The sequence below is a fragment of the Dioscorea cayenensis genome, chromosome 10, assembly GCF_009730915.1.
Source record: "Dioscorea cayenensis subsp. rotundata cultivar TDr96_F1 chromosome 10, TDr96_F1_v2_PseudoChromosome.rev07_lg8_w22 25.fasta, whole genome shotgun sequence".
Classification (NCBI taxonomy): Eukaryota; Viridiplantae; Streptophyta; class Magnoliopsida; order Dioscoreales; family Dioscoreaceae; genus Dioscorea; species Dioscorea cayenensis.
Window position 1 is genome coordinate 22186960 of NC_052480.1, and position 9949 is coordinate 22196908.

A 9949-nucleotide genomic window follows, 5' to 3' on the forward strand; every position below is an offset into this window, starting at 1 on the left:
TGAATGATATTGATGTTGACAAGAATGTCAACTTGGCATCCACATCATTCGGGAAAACTTATTTGATAAACTTATTTTGCAAAAATATCATTACTCATACAAGTAAAAAGTTTCGTGGCTTGGTAAAGGTGTGTTAATTGATTTGGAGAGGAGACATGACTACCCTAATGCATATACTTTGAACTTTCACAATTATGTTCTAGATGAAAAATAAAAACTTGAATAAAAGCATAGATTACATGTATCAAGATGATATCTTTAGTGGAAAGATGTTAACTCCCTTATAGAGTGAGATGCTAAGGATCAATTATGTCTCACCTCTACTAAGGTAAGAGTAGAACAAATTTAATGAACTCAGCAACATTTATTGCAGCCAAGAGATATTCAACCTCAATATAAGAACAAGCCACCATAGTTTGCTTTTTAGAGTTCTAAGAAATTGGGATGCTAAGCCAAGGAAACAAGATAGGAATTGGTGATCAGTTACCTACTAATTATATTAATATAGTTAATGCCCATAGAACTACTGTGGATCTTCATTATAAGTATAAAAAAAGAGGAAATCTCTACAAGTGTTTATAAACATTCACTCATTTGCGATCTTCATGCCAATGCTAAGTGCCCCAAGTAAATAACTCTCACAAATAAACCTTGTTATTTCTCCTTTTAAGAATAATTGTATTCTTCTTCAACTCTAAGCTATATCAATGAAAGGAGAAGCCCAATATTTACAAGCTCATATCTCCATGCTGCATGTGGTAATCCTTGATTTTTCCATGTAGTGTCATGTTATACATATATAGTAATGTCAATTATTCTTCTTAAGTTCCCTCAAGCAGTATCCATTATTCATGGCAATGCCAATTCTTTTCTTGATTTTCCCATGTGGTATTGTCTATTCATGTTAATATCAATTATTTGCTTAATTTCCTCACGTAGCATTAGCTATTTATATACTGTAATATTAATTGTACTTCTTGATTTCCTCATGTGGTATCTGCTACTCATGATAATATCACTTATTCTTCTTAATTTCTTTTTACAGAATTTGCTATTTATATTAATATCAATTATTCTTCTTGATTTCCTGATGTGGTATCCACTAATAATCTTTCAACTGAAGGCTTGATTTTCAATGTTTATGATCTTCTCAACTCTCGAGCACCAAAACTCTATTTTTTCATAAGTGACTTTTATGAAGTGATATCATACCTATGTATGCTTTGTCCTAGCACAATAAACAATATTCTTTGGTAAATGAATAATATTTTGATTGTCATAATTTAATTTGCTCTTCTCAAGCTTGTGACTCAATTCTTCTAAGAGAAACCATAACATATTATCTCTTCTGCTAGCTTCTGTGACCTCAAAAGTACTCTGCGTTAATAGATAAAAATGCAATACTCATTTGTAGCTTCATGGTCCAACTAATTGATAAACCTTCTATTGTGTACATCTATTGGCATCACTATAACCTGTAAACCTAAATTTGACATCCTAAAACATATATGTGAGTTAATACAACCTCTCTAAGTACCCAAGAGTCCACTTATCAACTTAGGGTCAATTTGGCCAACTTCTATTGTTATGTATTTGATTTACAAATAGGGTGGGAGTACAACACAAACCACCGAATCAGTACAACACAATTTCTTAATTTTTTTTACCACGGTACAGAAATTTTAGCGAAGTACATGACAACTTAATGACAAAATTCTCCCTATTTAAAATTAAAAATTACACTACTCATTACAAAAGTGATAATATGATTTATTTATTTATTTATTTTATATCCATTTATTTATTTATCTATCTATTTATTTGTTTTTTAGGATTAAGATTGTAATTAAAGTTTGTTTGTTGTGGATTAAATGTTTTTAAAATTATGTTGATTTTTTAACTTGTTGCTATGTTCTTGGGTGTCGTAGAATTTGATAAGATTTTTATAAAATATTATTGTATATTTTTATTATAAAACAAATATAGAATAGTAAAAATGTATTATTAAAATATACTATTTTTGTGTTCCGTACTTATGCAAATCAAACACTAAACAATACAAAAAAAAAATTTGTATTGCCCAATGAAAATCAAACATGTAACTGTGACTACTTCAGAGCATCAAAACCTAAAAGGCAAAAACATAATCTAACAAAATAATTATTTTAAATGAAGAATAATGTGCTAATATAACCAAAAATTAATACACTATATTATATATAAATTATAATTTACAATTTTGTTTTTACCGATAGAAAATATATGAGATTTTCAATAATTCAACTAATAAGAATACATCTTAGATAGTATTTTTTTAAAAATACTAGAAAATCGATCATCCTCACTACAAACAACCAAACAATTGTTTATAAAAAGCTCATTGTTTTCACTTCAAAGATATATATGAGACATTATAACATATATGATATATGTATATGCCCTTTCACGATCAATTCAAACTTTTTAAATTACTAAAATTTGTATATAAGATTTATTTTTATTAAAATTTTTGAAATAATAGTAATTTTTAAATTTAAAAATAAATGTGAAAAATGCAAAAATTTGTATATAAGATTTATTTTTATTAAAAATTTTGAAATAATAGTAATTTTTAAACTAAAAATAAGATGTGATAAAATGCACCAATGTGAGTTGAAACTCGGTGATCAAAAATCCCAAAACCTTGATTGATAAACCTACTAACCACTCAAGCACACCCACACTCCACACTTTTTATGTGTCCAAATATTGTATTTTTACATAAAATTAAGTGATAGTAAAAATCGAAACCACCAAATATTATATTTTTAAAAATATTTTCTCCAGGCCTGAGTGGCTTCACCGCTAGCCCCCTTGGTTCCGCCCCTGCATAGAACAACACAATGCTGTACTTTAACTATTTGCTTGTACTATAATGTATTGCTTGTGCTGTTCTCGTTAACGAATCAAACGGACCCTTAGGGTGCGTTTGATGCATAACTAAGTACAGCACAAGAGTACAGACAAAACAAGTAGTTGTGGTACAACACAACTACTTGTATTGTACCTTATTTGATATTTTATGGACAACACAAAAATTTTTATACTGTTCTTTGTTTAATTTCTTAAAAGTACTGGATAAATTATTGTAAAATTACTTCTGATACCCTTTATACTTTCACAAGTAAATTTCAAAGTTTTTTTCTCAATTTCAATATTAACCTAATTAAATTTGTATAATTAATCAACTTATTAAATCATAATTGTATTTTTTTAATTTTTAAAATATAGGAAAAAATATTTTATTACTAAAAAATAGATGATAAATTCGGTTAATATGTCAATCCACTAAACAGTTTCACAAGTAAATTTCAAAGTTTTTTTTTCTCAATTTTAATATTAACCTAATTAAATTTTGTATAATTAATCAAGTTATTAAATCATAATTGTATTTTTTTAATTTTTAAAATATAGGAAAAAATATTTATTACAAAAAAAATACATGATAAATTCGGTTAATATGTCAATCCACTAAACAATAAAATTTGGTACTCTATGATCTTATTAAATATACTACAATCTATAATCATATAACCTAATTTATAATTAATAATATTATTAAATCATAATTATATTTTTATATTATATACACTAATTTAAAGAAAATAAGGTTTCAAAAAATTAATTTTCACATTGTTTTTACTATATAAACAAATTTACAAATTGTCAAGAGATTAAATAATAAAATTTGTAAATATGATTTTCTAAAATTATAAATTTTTAATACTATATGTACTAATTTGTAAAAACTTTCAAGTCGCCAACCAATAGACTTTAAATATAAAAATTAATTGGTAAGATATCATGAAACCAAGCAATAAATTTTCATAAATATTTTTATTAAAAATATAATTGTTTTATATTATGTGCATCAACATGAAAAATATATATAATTCAATTTAAATTTTCAATTTTTGGATAGAAATATAAATACAAATTATGTTAATTTTTATGATTTAAAATTTTAATTTTAAGATATTGATCAAGATAATTCTCACTAAAAAATTATATATTATTCAAATTAAAATGAAAACACAAATACCATCAAGAAACTATAAAATATGGCAAAATAATTATAAATCAATCATAAATATAATTAAACCTACAATCTCAACAACGCGTATCTTTTCAACGTGAATTCTTAATCAATCTCTCTTTTGGGAGAGTCCCTCGAAACTCTAAAATTTTAAAAGGTCCTAAAATTTTAGTGAGACGGGAAGAAAAAAAAAATAAGAAGAAAGGAAAATAGGAGAAAAAGAGGAGGAAAGAGAGATCGAGGGAGTGGGAGATCAGACTATGAATATGATAAACAGTGTCGGTGAAGGAAGAGAAGGAGATGTAAGATCGAGGGATGAGCGTTGTGGGATGTGGAATACATGATTGTAATTTTTAATGTTTATTAAGGGTAGTCTAGACTTTTAGTTGTACTATACCACAATAAATTTTTTGTACCGAGGTTTTGGTGGTACAAAAATTTTGCCTACTTGTGCTGTACTCTAACTTTGTCTTGTGTTGTACTCCTAACCTTTTTACAAATCAAACGAAGGACAAGAGAAGTTGTGCTATCCTATACCTCAAAATTTTGCGTATCAAACGGACCCTTAGTGTTGCTTTCATTGATTGCCAATAAATCGACTTTCGACTCCTACTAGGCCTTCTATATTTAATCTTACACACATGATGACATACATAAGACTTCCATTACTAGAGGCATAAGAAACTTTCCCCATGTGAGTGTTGGAAAAATTGTCCTAATCGAATTAGAGTTAAGAATAATCATTCTAATCAAATTAGGGTTATCAATTACTATTAATTGATATTTAATTAACAATTGATTAATCATTAAGGATCGATCACATAAACACATGAATATATATGATAGATTAGGTTACCTCACAGAGATTTCACAAACACAATATCCTCCAACAAGTACAATATGCTCTTGAACTTTCACCCTTGATCCAGAAGAAGTGATGGCTTCTTTTGCTTCAAGCAACTAATAGGGCTTTCTTGTAGCCTTCAATAATTGTTAGTTGAAACCCTAATCTATCTCATATCATATATATATATATATATATAGGAAGCAATCGGATAAGGTTAGAGCGTGGGATATGTTTGGAATCTCTACATCTTTAGCAAATTAGTTCATACTAATTTTAATAATCATAATCATGCCCATCAATAAATTACAATTTAATCCAAAAATTAGAGATATTCATATGTGAGACCCCAATATAATATTTTATATATTAGTTCCTCTATTAATAATTATTCCATATAAGTTATTAGCCAACACATAAGAAAAGCAATCTAGAATATTCTCTCCTATGATAGGAGTGATGGATCCCATCTTTGGATGACTACAAACCTTTATGTATACATTATAACCTCTAATTTGGTATCACCAATTGATACCATCAAAGTAATATAATTAACACATAAGATTTATATGAAACAATCTTAGGTAATAATGATTTTCTCAGTAATGTAATAACTCTTTTCTCTATAATAGTGTTTGGTCTAAGAGTTCTTTAGTGATCCACTTTTAATATTTACCAAGTACAAATACCCTACAGCAGTTACTTAAGAGTCTTTACTATGGTGGTTGAAACATACCATCTCTATCCACTAAAACAAAAAGTTTTTGCGACATTTGTCATATGTCGTAAAATAGCCAAAAATCATTGTAATAGCTCTATACCGATTTTTGCAACAAATGTTTATATGTTGTAATTGCCACGACTGTGATACTTTTGTTATGACATTTTTCAAGAAACTTAGGTATCTATATATTCTGACATTTATCGTGATATTTTCCCAACATTTGTAAACAGTTTCAATATAGATTTTATTCCAACATTTGCATATGGCTTAAGCAACACATTTTTTTGTGCAACATTTGCAAATATCACCATAAGTTTTTATCACATTAATTTTGAAATATTGCAACATTTGTAATTGTTGTTATAGAGATTATATAGTAACATTTGTTAAAGGTCTTTTAAATTACTTATATCGACCTTTTGTAAATATTGGTTTAACAAAATAGCAATTGTGAATATAAATATAAGTCAATATTTGTAAATGTTGGTAAAAGTTATTCATCATATCTAATTTTATAATTAAATTTCATTTATAAATGTTTGTACATGAATTATTTAGCAACATTTGTTAAATGTCTCTTAAAACTCTTATATCGATATTTCATTATTGTTGTTTTAACCATATAGTATTTGTGGATAACAACGAAATGCAACATTCGCAAGTGTTGAAGAAATATTGTATAAATTTTCACAATACTAATTTAAATATTTTTTTTATATATAATTTAATATTTAATTATGAAATGAATTTTAAATTCTATAAAATTAATTTACATAAAAGAATAAAATATTAATTAAAATTATTCATAAAAATTAAAAATTCCACCCTAGCACTAAAACACTAATTAAAATAATGTTAATATGATCTACAAATCTCAAAGAAATAGTTTTAAACATCATAATTAAGCTAACGCTTCAATCCCTTCTGAATTGTTTTTAAATTTATCATGGTGGCCTCTTATCTGCAAAATAAAATATGCAAATACATTAATGGATATCCAAATCAATTCTAAAAAAAAGTGATAGATAAATAATAAAATTTAAAATTTAAAAATTTAAAAATATAATCACTAATTAAAATAATGTTAGCATGATCCACAAATATCAAAGAAATAGCTTTCAAAAATTAGAATAAAGTTAATGCTTCAATCTTTGGAATTGTCTTTAAATTTATCATGGTGGCCTCTTATCTGAAAAATAAAATATATAAATACATTAGTGGATATCCAAATCAATTTAAAAATAAAAGTGATAAATAAATAATAAAATTTAAAATTTTGAAAATATAACCACTAATTAAAATGATATTAACATGATTTATAAATCTCAAAGAAATAGCTTTCAAATATTGTAATAAAGCTAAGGATTCAAACTTTGGAATTATCTTTAAATTAATTATGGTGACCTCTTATTTAATTGAGAACAAGAATTACTTCTAGTATCTCCAACCTACAATAATTTTTATATTTAACAAAATCAATATAATATAACAATAAAAATTAAATTAAATTAAATATTGACATAAATAATATATTAAAATAAGTAATATACTAATTTGAAATATAAAAAAATATGTAGAGGATATATAATTTGCATAAAAATGAATATAAATAAATTTTTTATATTTAAATGGAGAATATATGATTTGTACTAAGATCCCTTAAAAAATTGAGGTTAAAATATAAAACTTCAACAAACCTATCACCTATGTGTGGGTCATAACTATGACGATAACCCTATAAAAAATAAAAATTATATAAGGGGCAAATTGCAAAACTTCACCAAGCTAGAGTGTCTCATGGCAAGAACCTTATAAAAAAAATTAAAAAAATTAAAAATTAAAAAAACGGAGTTAATTCTAAAACTCCAACAAAACTAGGATTAAATAAAAAAAACTAAAAGTCAATCTCAAAGGTTGAAGCCTTGAATCCATGCCATGACCATTGTATGATATCATGACCTCCCCATCATCACATCAGTAGGGAGACAAGGCAAAACACATTTTAATTTCCAACAAAAAGGGGATATTTTCGTGATGTCATCCCAAATTTCAATCTTTTTTTTATAAAACAAATATTCTCAAACCCTAGTATTAGATTGATTAAAATTCTCATGCTTTGTTTTATAACAAACACTAAATAAAAAAAATTAATCATCTATCAATCATCTACCAAATAAACAACAAATTAAATATTTCAATAATATTACAAGAAAAACAGTGCAAAAAATACTATAGAATAAAGAAAAATTGAGATACTTAGTTTTTCTCCAGACAAGAACTTTAGTTTTGGCCTTTTACATTATTAGGGTTTATTTCTTAGCTTATAAATCATGTATATATAAGCCGCTTAATTTTTTATACTCATAAAAAGAAAATTGCCGCCAATTTTTGGCATTCTTGAGATTCAAAATATTGTCGCTTTTATTTTTCTTTAAATACCCTTTTTTTATTTCAAATTATCTTTCATTTTTTAATACATATATATATCCTAATTTAAAATAATGTTTTCAAATATGCCTTAACAAATTGATACAATAAAAGTCATGTTGAATTATAACATTTGTTACATAGGTCGTAATAAGTGTCATAACAAATAATATTATACCAATATTTATTTCAATGCCACTAAAATCTTCAAAAATATCGCAAAACAAAAACCTATTGTAACTATAAGCCAGGTTGTTAAACCCGGATCGGCCCGGCTGCCCAACCGAAACTGGAAACCGCCATGAGGGCCCTGGTCCGGTCATACCCATTAACTCGCCTTTGAAGAAAACCGGCCAAAATCCGGGTGATCCGGCCGGTTGACCCTGAAACCGATGGACCCGGCCGGTTAACGGGCTCGAAAAAAACAATTTATCATAAAATAAAAACAAAAGAAAGGCAAGGAGAAGACAAAAGTGACTCAAAGAGGACGGTTGTGAGAGTGAGAGAGAGAGAGAGGAAGCCAGGGAGAAGAGAGAGAGGGGCTGAGAGAGAGAAAGGAAGTGAAGAAGACCAGAGAGAGGGGCGGCTGAGAGAGAGAAACTCGGGAAAGAGGGCGGCTAAGAGACGAAGTGTTATTAGCTTATTATTATTATTTTTTTTAATGTTTTCTTTAAGTTTCAATGTAACCCTAAAGGTTTTTCATATATATTTTTTTAATGTTTTATATTTTTTAAAAACCAATGATAAATGATAGTATATAATAAAACTAAAATTTTAAATATTAAAATTATCTTTTAGATATTTTTAAAATAATATATAGATATATAATTTAAATTTTAAATCTCATATTAAATTAATTGTGTTTTTTAATTATTAAAATATAAGTTATATTATTTTTATCATTATTTATTATTATTATAAATTTTTAATATTTTATTATTGACCCGGTTTAACCCCGGTTCGACCCGGTTGAACCCATCGACCCCTGACCCCTGAACTTGACCGGGTCAATACCCGGGCTGGGTCTGACAACCTTGACTATAAGTAGATATGCCATTATAAACATAGGAACAAATAAAAGTGTATATATATATATATATATATCCTAACTTAAAATAACATTTTTAAATATGCATAACAAATTGATGCAATAAAGTCATATTGAATTGTGACATTTGTTACATATGTCATAATAAGTGTCTTAACAAATAATATTATACCGACATTTCTTTCAACGGCACTAAAATCTTCAAAAATATCACAAAACAAAAACATATTGTGACTTTAAATAGAAATGTCATTATAAATGTAGGAACAAATAAAAGTATACTAACATTTATTACAACTATCGTTTGAAAGACATTTTAATAGTTTTTTAACAACACTTATTAAAAATATTGTTTTAAAAATGTCATAATAAGCCTTTTTTGTTGTAGTGCTATCACATATAATTGTACAACATCTGACAACTAATAATGATAACAATATCATATTTTATCTCATAGGTTGTGAACTATTTTTCGGTTGCAAGGAATATAGATAATTATGTCTGACTTTAATGATCTCTATTATTAATTTGATTTCTATACAATACAAGCCCATAATAAAATATATCATCAAACATGAATAATACAATACCTATAATTATGCATGCAATGAACTAAAACTATTTTGTTATTAAATAATAACTAAAATTAGCTTTGTAGGGCGTACTAGTTTTTCAATAAGCTCATTTCTTCTTCCTCAAGGGTGACTATTCTTTAGTTGGTTTAAGGTGATAAGCCAAAAGAGTTCATACAAGCTTTACTTCATGAATACTAAATCGACTATATAGCTTCTTCACATACTACTTTTGTGATAATTTCGTTTCTCTATCTTC